The sequence below is a fragment of the Arachis hypogaea genome, chromosome 5, assembly GCF_003086295.3.
Source record: "Arachis hypogaea cultivar Tifrunner chromosome 5, arahy.Tifrunner.gnm2.J5K5, whole genome shotgun sequence".
In the NCBI taxonomy this organism is placed as follows: Eukaryota; Viridiplantae; Streptophyta; class Magnoliopsida; order Fabales; family Fabaceae; genus Arachis; species Arachis hypogaea.
The window spans coordinates 9888252-9906426 of record NC_092040.1 but is presented as its reverse complement, the minus strand read 5'-3'; the positions used below and the strand labels follow the sequence as shown (position 1 = coordinate 9906426).

Genomic DNA, 18175 nt, shown 5'->3' with positions numbered 1-18175 from the left:
ATCCTCCTCACTAGATGATTCTGATTCACTTTCAATTTCTACTTCTACCAGACCACTAGTTTTAATAGGTACATATGGCTTGTTTAGGTGAGTTTCTAAGAAAAGATCTTATAGAGAAGTAAAAGTAATTTTATGTTTGGATATCTCATGTAAAAAAGTCTTTTTATCTATCAATTATGTTTGGGTATAATAATATAAAAGTACTTTTTTGTTTATTTATTACATGAAAAACATCTTTTTTTTTAAGGAAAAAAATCTTTTAAAAAAAGATGTAAATTACAGCTTCTCAAAAAAGATCTTTTTTTTTTATTTTACTAGTGCTTTTACTTTTACTACTAGAAATTTGCCAAATACGTTAAAAAATAAAAAAAGATCTTTTTTCATTGAAAAAAGATCTTTTTTTAACAAAATAATGGCGCCCAAACATGCACATAATCCTCATCATTTCAAGTTATCTCAACATTATTACTTTTTTTACATCCATCAACAACATATATCCAACAATGCTTATGACACTAATAACTTACCCATTCTCATGGCCTTTCTATCAATTATTAATTCTCTAAGATCCTCAGTTGATAGTCTAGTTCACAGTATCAAATCTTAGCATAACCTTTGTACCGTAACCTCTTTAATTCACTAACTATTTCTTACAAACTCCATTCATCAAGCTCAAAATACAAGTTTTCCAACACCAACCACCCCCCAAATATTCTAAACCGTGCCTTGTATCATGAAAATTTCCACCTTGATATAGGTCTATGGTAAAATCAGAATCCACATCACTACACCAAAAAGAAAGAAAAAAAAACCAAATAAATGCCTTTTTACAGCTAAAAAGCCCCCATTGTTGGAGTCATTTTTAGTAACATATTCATCCTATCACTATAACAACAATGAGGAGAAGATAGCACAGTACATACCTTCGAGCAGCAACGACTAGGTACCTCCGACAACACAGTGCCTTTGACAGCAGAGAATACGCTTCAACGAGGTGAGTGGCGAGGTGATCGACGGAGGCCTAGGTCAGTTGAAACCCCAGCAGACCTCAACAAAAAACGAAAAGGGTTTGGACTTTCTGAGAGCGAAGAAAAAACAAGGATGTTTTTGGAATTAACCTCGCCAGGTAATCAATAAAAATTTAGCCAACAAATATTTTTAAATTATATTTTATATTAATTAATAATTATTTAATTTTTTTTAAAAATATAAAATTATTAATTATTAAATATAATGATTTAAAATTAGTTTATTAAAAATTATTTATTTATATTTTTTTAATTTAAAAAATATTAAAATGCCTTTAATTAGGTTTTGTATCCTTAATTTTAGAATATTTTTTTTTAACATAAAATTCTATTATTTTAAACATTTTTGTAATTGTAAGAAATGAATTAAAAAAATTAAATGATATAAAAATTCAATTAACAAAAAATAAATATAAACACTTAATTAAAATTTCGATAAAACTATAAAAATTTGTAAAATAATTAAATTAAATATTATTTTATACTTAAAATTATTTATTAAATTAATTATTATATATTTATATATATTTAGGGTACCCATATTTTTATATATATTATTTTATACGTTTCTAATATGTACTCTATATTAATACTGTTTTTAATATTTGTTCCATTTATATATCTGTATAAATTAATCATTATATATACTGTATACTTATTTTTTAAAATATTAATACTTACCTAAATATTGTTAATAGCCTGTTTTTTTTTTAACATAAGTTTTATTTTTTGGCGAACCTTTTTCATAAGTAATATCTAATTTCTAATTTTCTAATTAACATCTTTATACTTTTCTTAATAATATCTTTTTATTAATAAAATATTTTTCTTCTTCTTCTTTTTAAAAACTTTGCAATTTTTTTTCTATTTGTGTCCGAGCGTAGGACGTAATATCAGTTTGAGTGTTAAGGTAGTTGCGAGAAAAGCTCGAGTCTTGACAAGTCATAAGCAGAGTTGTCCCTTTTTCTCTTTTTGGACATTAAGCAGAATTGTCTTATCCAGAAATAATAACGGTCTACTGACACAATTCTCTATTTTAGGCCCATATTTCAATGGATGTCTCTCCAAAAACAACTTTGTTAACTGGTCGTCTAAATGGATCTTTTTCCAAATTAAGGGGGGAAATAAACAATTGTTTGTCAAGATGCAATTCTCCATTTTAGGCCCAAACACCCACTCACACACACTAACCTAACCACCGCATGCCTCAGCCACACAGTGCACTGCCATGTTGCATTGTAGTTGTTGCCTATTGTAATAGTGGGCTTCATTAGTTAACTTGCCTAGACAAAACAAACCCCCTCCCTAGAAAAAAAAAAAATGATTCATGCCTTGTGCTTTATTGTTAATGATGAGTTACAGTATAACTGTATTTTTAAAGAAGTTACTTAGAAAGTCAATTTTTTTCAACTAATATTAACTATTAATTTTTTTTTAAATTTTAAATCAACTAATTTTTTAAAATAAATTTTTATTTTAAATTTTAAATCCTAACTTTTGAATTCTAAATGTTAAATTATAATTCTAAATTATAAATTTTATTAAAATATAAGAATTGAAAATTAATTAAAAATTTAATTTTTATACCTATTATACTTGTGTACGTCACCAAAAAAAACATTTAGGCAGGATCTAATTTTTTTGAGAAAATTCGATGGGTTGATTTTTTTTTATATAGAAAGAAACGTGGAATTTAATATTGAAATAGATGTGTATAAAATAATTACATTAATATAATATCAGTATAAAATGCAGGTAGCGATTTGCTTTCTTCGATTTTTTAAATTTGAAGCCTGCAAAACGTAGGTTACGTTTGGTGTTTTAATATTTTTATAAACGGGCAGCTTGCAAAACGCAGGTTGCATTTTACTAATGTATTTTTTTTAAATCACAAAATGTAGGTTGTATTTTATATTTTTTAATTTTTTTTGAAAGTTGCAAAATGCATCTTGTATTTTGTTTCAAAAAAATATTTTAATCGAGAGTCTTATCTGTAAATACCATTGTCAATCCCTCTATCTTTCATACCAAAGTCTCATTCTTCTATCTTTCATATTTGTGAGTTTTTTTGGCAATTAGTAGTGTCAAAAAAGTTGGGTGAGGTGAAGTTGAAATTATGAAAGGTATTGTAAATTTACGGGTATATTATGACGGTGAGATTATATCAAACACACATGAAGGAGTGACTTTTTTTTGTGAATGTCCGCTTTCTTTTGCTATTCCATGCACTATAAGTTTTGTAGAGTTACAAAATAATTTTTGTGAGAACATACAAAGTCACATTTCAAAAAGGGTGAGCAACATTTTATACAGGAATCTTGTACAAGTATTTGGCGGGTTGATACAATTTCAAATAATGTCCATCACTAATGACGCATGTATGCGGCAAATGTTCTATATTTATCAACAAATCTAATTTCACGTGCCAACGATAAAGTTGTACGTTGAGTTTGGACAGCATATGGAGCTGAACGCGGTTAGTGAGGAGGTGAATATGGATGAGTTCGGGGATATAGATTGGCAAGAATATAACAACGACAGTGAATAGGAGTTCGAATCCAACTACGAAATCAATGACGAAAACAACGATGGAGACGAAGCAGGAAATCCGGTGGTGCAAAATGAAGCAGATGCACTTATAAACCAATACCCCTTTGGTGTTTCGTCTTTTATGCGAACTTTGGATCTCGCAGCCATGCATGCCCCATAATTTTTTGAGTATGCGAATATGGGTATGTTATGTTTGTTAATTAAAGTTACAACTACCATTTCTTTAGTTAGCATTGACAGATTAACGGTGGTTTGCATTTCGTAGGTGAAGACAATGTTGCGGAGAAAAATAGTGAACTTAGTATCGGAATGAAATTTGGTTCTAAAGAGTTGGTGATCTCTGCAATCAAAAGCTATACTATCTTTAGATGAGTTGATTACACTGTGTATGAGTCAGAGCCGTAGACATTCTATAAGAAATACAAGGGGTATGGTACATGGTACATGGTACAGTTGGCTTATTCTAGCTAGCTTGATTTAAAAGAAAGATTGTTGGGAGATCAGGAGATACAATGACAAACGCACGTGCACCATGGGAACGATTACACATGATCATGCCAAGTTGGACTCAGATACGATTGCATATGCTATTAGGCCGTTGGTTGAAGCAAACCCATCGCCAAAAGCAAAGTCTATTATTGCAAAAGTTTAATCCAGGTTTAACTACATTGTAAGTTACCGCAGACTTGGTTAGCAAAGAAAAAATCTGTCACAAAAATTTTTTATGATTAGAAAGTTTCTTAACCAACTCTGCCAGTGTGGTTAAAAGCAATGGGTGTGAAGATGCCAAGACCTCGTGTTCAAATAAAAACTCTCCCTATTTATCATGAGAGCGATGACTTGTGTAAGAATTCTCCATCGGGTATTTTGGAGTTTCTATCTGTGTATTACAATATTTAGACATTGCAAGACATTGGTGTAGGTTGATGGCACACACCTTTCGAAAAATATAAAGGTGCACTTTTAGTTACGGTGGCATAAGACGGGAACTAAAATATTGCATCAATTGCTTTTGCCATCGTGAAAGGTGAGACGGCTGACGTGTGAAAGTTTTTTCTTACTAATTTGCGAAGATATGTTGTTACTCGAGATGGCGTGGGTATTATTTCTTACCACCACAACACTATCGATGCAGCAATAGCTTACAATAATAGTACATGGTCACCACCAAGAGCGTGGCACATGTTTTACATCAGGCACATCGAGTCAAACTTCTTAAAGAGATTCAAGGCTCTATACATGCATAAACTCATGGTTAACACATGCATTTAAATTTTTTGTTATGGTCTTATTAATTTGTAGTGTTTGCTTATGATTACATGGTTTATTTTACAGGCTATTCTAGGATAGAGTAAGAGTATAACAAAAACTACCAAAGGCTTAAAGATCGGGGTGAGGCATATACTCGATGGTGCGATAAGATTGATGTTGAGAAATAGGTGTTGGCATTTGACAGGGGTCATCGTTGAAGTCATATGACGATGAATTTGGTAGAGTGCATAAATTCTGTCCATATGGGTACGCACAACCTTCCTGTGACTGCCATCGTTAGGTCTACTTTCTATCGGCTAAACGAATTGTTTACTCGAAAGAGCGTCGAGGCTCACGATCACATTCGCAACAGATTCACTTATTCAGAATTTACCACTAAATGAGTTGAAGAAAGTTTTCGAAGTGCCAAAAACATTGTTGTCAATCAGTTCGACAGGCGCAATGAGATATTTGAGGTTCTTAAAATGCGAGATGGTTCTATATACACTGTTAACCTTGCGCAACCACATTGCGATTGTGGCCATTTCTAGGTCAAGAGACTTCCATATTGCCACATTCTTGCATGTTGTGCTAACTAGCATCTTGATTGGCAAGTATATGTACATGATATTTACAAGATATCTAAATTTTGCAAGGTCTACAGAGGCGTGTTTGTTCCGATGGGTGACCCATCTACGTGGTCTAGATATGATGGAACGAAGGTGATCGCCAATTGGACATTGAGGCACACGGCTAAAGGACGACCGAAGTCAACCTACTACTTGAATGAGATGGATTCACGGGATATGCGTGCTCCTCGCCGATGTGCTGTATGTGGACGAGAGGGACATAGCCGTAGTCGATGTCCTCAGCGTGCAGGTCCAAGCTTTGCCGGAGGTCAATAGTGGTTAACCTTTGTTGTGTATTTGTCACTTTTTTATGCCACTTTTTTACGTATTTATGCATGTGCATTTTTTATGTAACTTTTTTACGTATTTAAACATGCGCACTTTTTTATGTATTCATTAAAATAAAACATAACCAAACTTACAATAATAAAGACAAGAACAAATAGAAACATATATAAATATAAAATCAGCCATACATTAATAAGAAAGACAAGAATAAAGACAAAAAATAGAACAAACCTATTTCGTCGCCGCTTTCTTTAAATAGTATGATGGGGTGTATTTATTCGGGAGAGCAATTTGTGTCCGTAGATTATACGGACAACCCTCAAAAGCACCAGCATCCTGATAATTAGGTTCGCCACCCCCATAAGCCTCAGAAGCTCCAACATCTAGCATGTTGGCTCCGCCGGTGTCATAGATACTGAAAGCACTTATGTCGGGAGCACTCACTCTACCACTATAATACTCGTGCTGCATATCATCCTCTTTGAATCCCTCTTCCTGCTATAGATATTCATTCAAATTAGACAACCCGGTATGCGATGGTATGGAAGGACAAGAAGGGTCAACAGGACGCGATGGTCTATCGATCAAAAGGTCACTAGCATGGGCTAAGAGAGAGCGACGACCAACAGACAGTTCAGAAGCAACAGGCCTTTGTTGAGATTATTGAAATAAATAATATGTGTCTCTTAGTACTTGAGACAAACTAATGTCATCAAATCCAACCAACGAACTGAGGTGGCCTTCTGCTAGAATTAACAACTCTGCTGGTCCCTGTGGTTGTGGTTCCGGTTCCAATTCCAGCTCGGGTTCCGACTGTAGTATGTATTGTTGTTGCACATAAGCTGGAAACTGTTGTTCTTGCTCATAAATGCGGAAACTATGGGTGGTAAACGGGGCTAAACCCGCCGGGTCAACCCGCGTAACCCGCCAAAAATGTGAGCCAGGTTGGAAATTTAGGATCGCCAAAGAGCAAAAGTCTGCCTAACTCGCACCGCTTAAACCGCGGGCTTTGGCGAGGTAGGGTGGGCTTTCCTGACGGGTTTAGTTTTTTTACAAGGGGTATTTTTGTAATTTTTTTCCAAAACCCAACTTCTCCCAACTCAACTTACAAGAGTATGAAGATAAAAACTGAGTGTTTTGGATTATGTTTATGTTGCTTTGGAGATAATATTTATAATTGTGTTTTGGATTATGTTTATTTTGCTTTGGAGACAATATTTATAATTATGTTTTGGATGAAAACTTGGTTTATAATTATGTTTATTAGATATTTATAATTATAAAGACTTTAATGTTTGCGAATATAAAAAATATATTTTTTATACCTTTAAAAATTATAAATTTATTAATATGGTTGTGAAATTATATATATTATTTAGTAGTTAATAGTAAAAAAAGTGGGGCGGGCTTCCCCACTTGCCACCCCTAGCGGAAACTGATGTTATTGGCCATAAGCCGGCACATGAAATTATTGCTCATATGCTGGTACTTGAAATTATTGTGCATAGCCTGGTACTTGAAACTGTTGCTCCTAGGCCGGTACCTGATACAGTTGCTCAACAACTGGTACCTGAAAAATGTTGCTCATATCCTGGGTCATGAAACTGTTGCTCGGGGGGATTTGGCTGCTGAGGTCGAGCTGGTGGCTAGGGATGGCAATGGATCCCCATGGCCCCACACCCCGCCCCCGCCCCCAATATATGTCCTCGTCTTCGCCCCGTCTCCGCGGATATCCGTGGATTTTGTAAAAAATAATAAAAATTAAAGAAAATGAAAAAAAAAATGAATAAACATAGATAATCCTCAATTGTCATTACAAACATAATTTCTATAGTCTTTAAAGACTTAAATAGAAATAACCAACAAACATAAACATCCAAACATATCCATAAACAACCTAATATTCCATAAAACAACCAAATATATCCATAAACAACCAAACAAAGTTCATGACTTTGTAAACACATCATTCTCAATCCTTTTTTCATCCCGTAATAGTAGTGATGTAGATTCTGATTTACTTGAATTCTACATAAAAAAGAAAGCAATTTAAAGTTGAAATCGTATATTAACTCAATAATAACTCAATAATATAAAAAATAGTGTGTTGTATATAATTTAATAGTTTACTTACATCAATATCTTCTTCAATGTTATGTATTTTGTAGCACTCAAATACTATGTTAGTTGTGGTTTCAAGTTCATTCCAAAGCCAATCATGATTACATATTAAAGCCCTTAATGTATCCGGACGCAACCTACTACGACGTGGTGTAACAAATCGACCACCTATACTAAATGAAGACTCAGAGACAACTGTAGAGATAGGAATCACCAAAAAAATTCCTAGCAATTAGGGGTGGCAGTGGGGTGGGTAGGGGAGGGTTTTTGCCCTACCCGACCTCGCCCCGCCGTCCTGTTAATCATATACTACCCGCCCCGTCACTACCCGCGGGTAGTAGACTGTAGTACCCTAACCCGCCCCACCCCTACCCGCCCCTGTAAAAATTAAATAACATTTTAATTTTTACATATTCATATATAAATTAAGACAAAAACTTAAAATTCATGCATAAATTAAAATACAAACATAAGATTCATACAATGTCAATAACTTGAAATTAAAAAAAGCTAATGTTTGATCACTATAAATTTAACATCATAATAAAAAATTACAACATTAATATAAAAGAGAATTCAATCTTTATTTTTGTTCATTTTTCACCGTTCTTGTCCTCAAAAGACAATGACAATCAAGGCATACTTTCTAATCCTTTCTTAAAGGATTCTTCTTACTCATCAAGAGGTATCATCACAATCTCAAAGCTCTCCTCATCTGACCTTAACTTGTCATAAAACTTCACCAGACCGAAAATAAATTAAGTGCATCTTTCATATGAACTCGATGAGAAATAAAGCTCAACCATCTTGCTCTTGAATTCAAAAATAGCTATATGAATGAATGAATAAATATACACACAATCACATTTGGAAACTGCTATATATGTTTTAGTTTACAAAGTTAATTAATTAGTATCTTACTTTATTTCCATAATAAGAAATCACAAAGTCACCAGAAGGAGATAGCAAGAGAGATTTCAAGGATTGGTTCCTCTTAGCTTCCTCTTCAAGATCCTTCAATTCTTGAATCTTTGCTAATGTAAAAGTGGGAAGCACTTTGAAAATTTTACAAAGAAGCATTATAGCATAGGTAAGTATTAGATTGTAAATACTAGTATAAACTATAGAAGTACTAAATTTTTATTGTTCTATTGATCTAAAGCATGAATATGACAGCCTCATTCTCAATCAACATATATAACCAGTTGCAACATGCCAAAGTAATTTAGGAGAATAATTTTCTAGCTGCCAGTCAAGATCTGAAGTTGTGCCACCTTTTTTTATCAACAAAAAACAAAATGATGAAAAATTCAAAAAGAAGTTTCTTAGTAACTATCAGTGGTTGGTGAAGTACATATATCCAGAAAAATCTTCATGGAAAATAATTGGAGTATGGACTTTAAGCATAAGATAGGTCACTAGACAACAGCTACACTAAGACATATATATCAAAACAATTGCAGAGAGATATCAACCACATTATATTATAAAAGTTTAAATACTAAATACAATTTAATAAATCTATAGAAGCAAATCAAATTATTTACAAATCAAATTAACTTAATGAGAATAAAGTTATTTACAAATCAAATTCAAATTATTTACAAATCTATGTCCATGTTTCAAATATACCCGAAGCAGCACATTAATTTAATGAGAATAAAGTTAGAGAAAAGCTAGGCAAAACAACATAAAAGAAGTACACTAGAATGCAATGAAGGTAATATAAATTCTCAGTATGCCATCCTCCTCAATTTTGAGCCATTTAGATTAATAAATAAATAAATAATGAATAAAATAAGTACACTAGAATGCAATGAAAGAAAAAGTTATCAAGTTAGCAACAGCATGCACAAATCATCTTAAATAATAAGTTAGAAAAATCAGCATTCATACAAAAGATGAAAAATCAGTACCAATAATTGGAACTATAGTTTTAAGCAATGCAATTCAACAGTACCCCTAAAAAGAATGCAATTTAAATTCTTTTAAGCTCTTGCTTGACAAGATAGACAAGATTAAAATTCTTCTTCTTATGCAAATTGCCTGCACGGTCCACATTTTATGGACAACGTAATAAATCTAAATAAAAGAAATTACCATATCACTAACCAATGGAATAGATACCTTGATGCCAATGTTTCCAACTTCAAATTTTTATAACCAAGAAGTAGGATATGGACATTTAAGAGCCCTGAAAAAATATTATCTAAGAGGGCAGCGCAGAGAGTAAAAAACAGGGGAACATACATGTTGGAGGAAGACGGTGAGAAAGAGGGGTTCACTGGTTCAGTATTCAGTAGCTTTGGTAGTGCAGCAACGATGAGTAGATTTGAGGCTTTGAGCGTTCGGTATCGCGGCGACACGGCGTCAATAGGACGACATCGCAATGGCAGCAACTCGGCTTGGCAGGACGGCAGCGCAGCGACGGCGACAAGCTTGACGGAAGGCTCGACAGCGCACTGAAACTATGAAGGTGACCAGATCTGAGGTTCACTGGGGTCTGGGGAGAAGAGGAAGTGATTTTCCTTCCTTCTTCTCTGCTAGGGTTGGGGCTGAAGGGACGCGTATGAGGACAGTGGCTCAGTGGCTGTAAGGATAAGGAACCCTAAATGTTTAAATTGCGTATATATATATGTACTCTGGGGCGGGTAGGGGCGGGTTTAGCCTGACCCCGACCCCACCCTGCCCCGCTCATCCACCCGCCCCTGATCAAAACCTGCCCGACTTCGGGTCGTGTTTAAACCCGCCCCGACCAGGTTGGGGCGGGTTGGGTACCCGCGGGTTCGGGTACTCCTACCACCCCTACTAGCAATAGCTTGCAAAGTAGGAAACTTCGCTCCATTTGACTTCCACCAATTTAAGATATCAAAATCATGTTCAGTTTATGGCACTGGTCTCTCTTCAAAATAATAATCCAACTCGCTCTTTGTATTAATAAATGCATATTCCTCACTTACATCAAAGTCAACTTGCCAAGATTCATGACTAAACTTCCTCTCCTTTGAACATGAAGGAATTGATGGTGGTGGCGGCATATCTAATTGAGCAGCTTGGTCTCTCTCTCTTCCCTTTGTTGCATATTCTAAAACTAAAACTTGCACTATTTTTTTCACTTGACCAATTACAACACATGCCTCCATCTCACCATATATTTTATGAAAAAGAAAATTCAATAAATACATCTTGTACCTAGGATCCAAAAGAGTCCCAATAGCCATAACTGTATTAATCACACCCCAACACTTTTCAAACTTAGTTATCATGCTGGTAGCCAGCATTTTAATTACCTTATTTCCACAATTTTTTTACTCCATCAAAGCCAACTTAAGTACACAAACATTAGGAAAATAAAGATTTGATGTAGGATAAGTTGTTCCAGAAAATAATTCAGTCACATCAAAGAACACCCTCAATCTTTGAAAAATCTCATCCGCCATATCACAATCCTTATCACTAGGCAAAGATTTATATTGACTCTCACCCAATGACAATCTTTCAAACACATCTCTATATATAATTGCAACTTCAAGTATCAAAAAGGTTGAATTCTACCTAGTTTTGTAATCAAGACAAAGATTTTTTGTGTAGGCTATTTTAAGTTGCACACATGTTTTTTTAAATTTTTCTTCCCTTTTAGGTGTTGCAGTCCAATAATGAACATTATCCCTCACCCTTTCAATAGCATGTGAAATAAGTTGTAACCAATCCTTGACAGTCAAATTTAATATATACGCACAACATCGCATGTGAAATAATTTATCACCCAACATAAAGTTTTTATATAATATTTTAGTCAAAATATTCTCAATCATAACGTCATTAGTAGTGCAATTATCAACAGTCAAAGTAGATACCTTCCTATCAAGATTTCAATCCATTAAATAATCCACAAGAATCTTTGAAAGTATTCCAATTATATGCACCAACCACAACTGTTTTCCCACTAGTTGTTGGAGTTGTCTTCATCATACATTGTCTTATATCTCTAGTAGTGCGAAGCTTGCACGTTTTGAAGTGATCACACAAGTGCAAAGTTCCTTGTTTTGAGTCACCAAGTAGCTTTGATTTGCAATAATTGCATTCAGCTTTCAATTTTTCCTTAACTTCAACAATCCAAAAGTGATTTCACACTTCAAAAATTAACTTCCTTTTTTTGAATACCACTTGTAGAGTTTATTGTTCCTTCATTGGTAGTTGTTGTATCGGTTGGAGGTTTTGAGGTTGGGATTGAGGAGTCTCTTGAGTAGTTTGAAATTTAGTGGTTATAGGTTCTTCCGATGGAGTACTTTTCTCAAGAGTATTACTCAATGCATCAAAAGAAGATATTTTCTAAAGTCACATTCACATAAACACATAAATTTTAGAATCATCATAATCATAGAAAATCAAAATAAACAATGAAAATTTTAGAATTAGCAAAATCATAAATACAAGTACTTCAAAATAAATAATGAAAGTTTCATAATCAGAATCAACATAATCATAAACATAAATGCTTCAAAATCAGAATCAGCAATGAAAATTTCATAATCAAAATCAACATAATAATCAGCATAACATAAACCCAAATGTTTCAAAATTAGAATTAGCAATGAAAATTTCATAATCAAAATCAACATAATTAGAATAATCATAAAAACAAATACCTCAAAATCAAAATAAACAATGAACGTTTCATAACCAGAATCAGCATAATGATAAACATAAATGCTTCAAAATCAGAATCAGCAATAAAAATAAAAATCTCAGAATAAAAAATTCAAAATCAAATTAAAATAATAAAAATTTCAGAATCATAGAAACTAGAATCAACAATTCAATATCAGAAATATACATTATACTTAACCTAACTCACCTAAATTATAACAAATACTTCAAAATCAAAGCAAATAATGAAGAAATCGGAGTTCTGTCTTCTGTGACTTACCCGACAAAGCAGAGGCAATGAGCGGCGAGGAGGCGATGTCTGGTGAAGACGCGACGACCGGTGAAGAGCGACGACTGACGAACACGCGATAATGAGAAGACATGACAACGACAAAGATGGCGAACTCCTTGTTGTAGTGTGCGTGACGTGATGGTGACCTGACTGACCTCCACAGTAGTGACAGTGCGTGAGAGACTGAGAGGTGGCAGTGAGGAACTGAGGGAGTGAGAGGTAGCGGTGAAGGACTGACCGACTGCGGGGGTGGGAGGTGGCAGTCAGCGGTGGTGGTTGTGAGAGAACAGGGCGAGACTTGAGAGGATGAGGTTTGAGGTTGAGGGACTTCAGAGTTTAGTTCAGACTTGATTAGGGATTTGGGGTTTGTGAGTTGTAAGTGTAAGTGTGTAATGGCTAGGGTTTCTCAATGTCCCTCATATGGTATATATAGGGGGTATTCTAGTCTTTTTACATTTAAGAGGGTTAAATGGATTTCCACGGGGCAGGGACCTCTATCCCCGCCCCGCCCCGTTTATTATATGGGACCCCGTCCCTGCGGGTAGAAAAACCTCCCCGTATCCGCCCCCCTGCGGGTAAATCCCCGCGGATACCCTCCCTAGCTAGGAGGTTTTTTCCATCCCTAGTGGTTACGGGAGTTGCACCTGTGGTTCATTCACCTCGGGTTCTACATGTGCAACTCTATCTGACAACCGTATTTGATTTTTGTACTGATGTGTGTACCACGCATAGTACACTGGGAGAGGATGAAAGTCGACAATCTCGTCTCCTATTTACAGTGTATTATAGCAGTCAAAATTTCACATGTTAACCCAAACTCTATTCCTTTCGCTCCAGTCATAGTTCTATATTACGGTCAACTGCCTACAATGAGCATCACCAATCTGGAATGGTTCCTCTGGTCGAAGTTGTTCAAGCCTGAATTGATATTTTACTCGGTCTGTTGAGTGCCACTCTATGCATTCAAATGACACTAACAAAGATTTCGTGAACCACCACTCTCATATATGGCCACCATATAAACTGGACATCAATAAATACAATGACAATAAGTTAAATTAGTAGACATAATAAACTTCTTAATAGAAATTGTTAAAATGTACGTTATTGACTTCCATGTCATCTAGTTGTTGTCTAAAGCGCTCTGTAGACCTTCGCGTATATCTCGTTAGCTAGCGCCAATGACTCCACCTAAGTAAGTTTAGAACGGTTATAATCAACATATAATAATAATAATAACAACAATAATAATAACAATAATATTAACAACAATAGTAAAAATAATAATGATGATAACCATTACGTTGTCCAATTAGAACACCAACAACGAAAAGCTCATTGCGAGGAATAGGTGCTAAAAATGGCATACGTTCCCACACCCAAACAAAAAAGCAAAATAAGGGGGTCGACCAACTCTTTACAGTTGTATCGTGATGCACGGCACAACTACATATACAGATGTGCCAAACTAATTACCCCCAACTGTAAAGTTGAATGTGATAGAAATCTCAAAGAAGAGGTAAAAACTTCGAGTTTACAAAATTCATCAACTTATCTAGAAACACAATTGTTCCAAGCACACAAAATATGTGAGTTCAGACATACCGTTCGATTGACTCCTGTGTGTCTAACGGTTCAGTGTCTCTGCGTCACCGAACCTATGCAAAGTTTACCTTTCCCAATGTATGATCGTCCAGGCCGGGTGGCCTACCAAAAACTGCTAAGCAGTTCTCCACCAAGAACTCATGGTTGCTGTCCGTTCAACCCGTCACGAGCTCCCCATTAACTGAAATTATAATACAGCAATCGAAAAGCATGAAATGTTCAACACAACAAAATGAAAAAAAGGTTGCTTTCATTAATTTTTCCAACAAAGCAGCCAATCAACCATATTTTGATGCTCTCTAGTAATATAGCAAAACATTATTCAGCAAACAAAGAACCTGAAATCAGAAGCTGAGTTATAACACAAACAATTAATACCAAATGGGGTTGTATATTCAGGAAAAAAAGAATGTTAAATGGTGCGCGAAATTGTGAACTATACTTTTTCACAACTCTCATAATCCCCGGTAATGGCTCCAAGAACTTGGTGGCTCAATACCATGGCATTACACAACTTCGCACAACTAACCAGCAAGTGCACTGGGTCGTCCAAGTAATAAACCTTACGCGAGTAAGGGTCGATCCCACGGAGATTGTTAGTATTGAAGCAAGCTATGGTCATCTTGTAAATCTTAGTCAGGCAAACTCAAATGTATATGGTGATGAACGAAAATAACATAAAAGATAAAGATAGTGATACTTATGTAATTCATTGGTAGGAACTTCAGATAAGCGTATGAAGATGCCTTCCCTTCCGTCTCTCTGCTTTCCTACAGTCTTCATCCAATCCTTCTTCCTCCTTTCCATGGCAAGCTCGTGTAGGGTCTCACTGTTGTCAGCAGCTACCTCCCATCCTCGCAGTGAAAGCTAATGCACACACTCTGTCACAGTGCTGCCAATCACCGGTGTGGTTCCCTCCCCTACTGGAATAGAATCCAGTGATTCTTTTGCGTCTGTCACTAACGCCCAGTAAGTTACAGGTTTGAAGCACGTCACAGTCATTCAGTCATTGAATCCTACTCAGAATACCACAGACAAGTTTAGACCTTCCGGATTCTCTTGAATGCTGCCATCAGTTCTTGCCTATACCACGAAGACTCTGATCTCACGGAATGGTTGGCTCGTTTGTCAGGCGAGCACTCGGTTGTCAGGCGATCAACCATGCATCGTGCAATCAGGAATCCAAGAGATATTCACTAGAGCCTCGAATGCTAGTAGAACAAGAGTGGTTGTCAGTCACTTTGTTCATGAGTGAGAATGGTGATGGGCGTCAATCATCACCTTCATCAAGTTGAAGAACAAGTGATATCTTGGATAAAGAACAAGCGGAATTGAATGGAAGAACAATAGTAATTGCATTAATACTCGAGGTACAGCAGAGCTCCACACCTTAATCTATGGTGTGTAGAAACTCCACCGTTGAAAATACATAAGCATAAGGTCTAGGCATGGCCGAATGGCCAGCCTCCCAATGATCTAAAAGTGATCAAAAGATATAAAGATCCAAAGACCTAAAGATCCAAAGACTTCTAATACAATAGTCAAAGGTCCTACTTATAGAAAACTAGTAACCTAAGGTGTACAGAAATGAGTAAATGACATAAAAATCCACTTCCGGGCCCACTTGGTGTGTGCTTGGGCTGAGCAATGAAGCAAATTTCGTGCAGAGACTCCTCTTGGAGTTAAACGCCAGCTTTAGTGCCAGTTTGGGCGTTTAACTCCCATTTGGGTGCCAGTTCCAGCGTTTAACGCTGGGATTTCCTGAGGTGACTTTGAACGCCGGTTTGGGCCATCAAATCTTGGGCAAAGTATGGACTATCATATATTGCTGGAAAGCCCATGATGTCTACTTTCCAAAGCCGTTGAGAGCGCGCCAATTGGGCTTCTGTAGCTCCAGAAAATCCACTTCGAGTGCAGGGAGGTCAGAATCCAACAGCATCTGCAGTCCTTTTTGGTCTCAGAATCAGATTTTTGCTCAGGTCCCTCAATTTCAGCCAGAAAATACCTGAAATCACAGAAAAACACACAAACTCATAGTAAAGTCCAGAAAAGTGAATTTTAACTAAAAACTAATAAAAATATACCAAAAACTAACTATATCATATCAAAAACATACTAAAAACAATGCCAAAAAGTATACAAATTATCCGCTCATCACAACACCAAACTTAAATTGTTGCTTGTCCCCAAGCAACTGAAAATCAAATAAGATAAAAAGAAGAGAATATACTATAGACTCCAAATTATCAATGAAACTTAGCCCCAAATTAGATGAGCGGGACTAGTAGCTTTTTGCCTCCGAACAGTTTTGGCATCTCACTTTATCCTTTGAAATTCAGAATGATTGGCTTCTTTAGGAACTCAAAATCCAGATAGTGTTATTGATTCTCCTAGTTAAGTATGATGATTCTTGAACACAGCTACTTATTGAGTCTTGGCCGTGGCCCAAAGCACTCTGTCTTCCAGTATTACCACCGGATACATACATGCCACAGACACATAATTGGGTGAACCTTTTCAGATTGTGACTCAGCTTTGCTAGAGTCCCCAATTAGAGGTGTCCAGGGTTCTTAAGCACACTCTTTTTGCCTTGGATCACAACTTTATTTCTTTCTTTTTCTTTTCTTTTTCTTTCTCCCCTTTTTTTTCGTTTTTTTTTTTGTATTCACTGCTTTTTCTTGCTTCAAGAATCATTTTTATGATTTTTCAGATCCTCAGTAACATGTCTCCTTTTTCATCATTCTTTCAAGAGCCAACAATTTTAACATTCATGAACCACAAATTCAAAAGACATATGCACTGTTCACGCATACATTCAGAAAACAAAAAGTATTGTCACCACATCAAACTAATTAAGCTAGTTTTAAAGATGAATTTGAAATCCTGTACTTCTTGTTCTTTTGTGATAAAAACAGTTTTCATTTAAGAAAGGTGATGGATTCATAGGACATTCATAACTTTAAGGCATAGACACTAAGACACTAATGATCACAAGACACAAACATGGATAAACATAAGCATAAAATTCGAAAAACAGAAGAATAAATAACAAGGAAATCAAGGAACGGGTCCACCTTAGACATTGTAGCTCCTCAATGTCTCTTCCTTGTCTTTGTTGCTCCTCCCTCATGATTCTTTGATCTTCTCTAATCTCATGAAGGATGATGGAGTGTTCTTGATGCTCCACCCTTAGTTGTCCCATGTTGGAACTTAACTCTCCTAGGGAGGTGTTTAGTTGCTCCCAATAGTTTTGTGGAGGAAAATTCATCCCTTGAGGAATCTCAGGGATCTCATGATGAGTAGGATCTCTTGTGTACTCCATCCTTTTCTTGGTGATGGGCTTGTCCTCATCAATGGGGATGTCTCCCCCTATGTCAACTCCAACTGAATAACAGAGGTGACAAATGAGATGAGGAAAGGCTAACCTTGCCAAGGTGGAGGTCTTGTCCGCCACCTTATAGAGTTCTTGAGCTATGACCTCATGAACCTCTATTTCTTCTCCAATCATGATGTTATGGATCATGATAGCCCGATCTATGGTAACTTCGGACCGGTTGCTAGTGGGAATGATTGAGCGTTGTATGAACTCTAACCATCCTCTAGCCACGGGCTTGAGGTCATGCCTTCTCAATTGGACCGGCTTTCCCCTTGAATCTTGCTTCCATTGTGCGCCCTCTTCACATATGACTGTGAGGACTTGGTCCAACCTTTGATCAAAGTTGACCCTTCTAGTGTAAGGATGTTCATCTCCTTGCATCATA

At 35.8% G+C, this 18175-nt stretch overlaps 1 long non-coding RNA gene across 1 annotated transcript; it reads right to left on the bottom strand.

Moving 5' to 3' along the window:
• Nucleotides 1-426: 426 nt before the first annotated feature.
• LOC140173310 (uncharacterized) lies at nt 427-1082 on the bottom strand. The gene is made up of 2 exons (XR_011861891.1): nt 924-1082; nt 427-785 (listed from the first exon to the last, which is right to left on the bottom strand). It is a non-coding gene; the product is annotated as an uncharacterized lncRNA (long non-coding RNA).
• Between the last annotated feature and the right edge of the window lie 17093 nt (nt 1083-18175).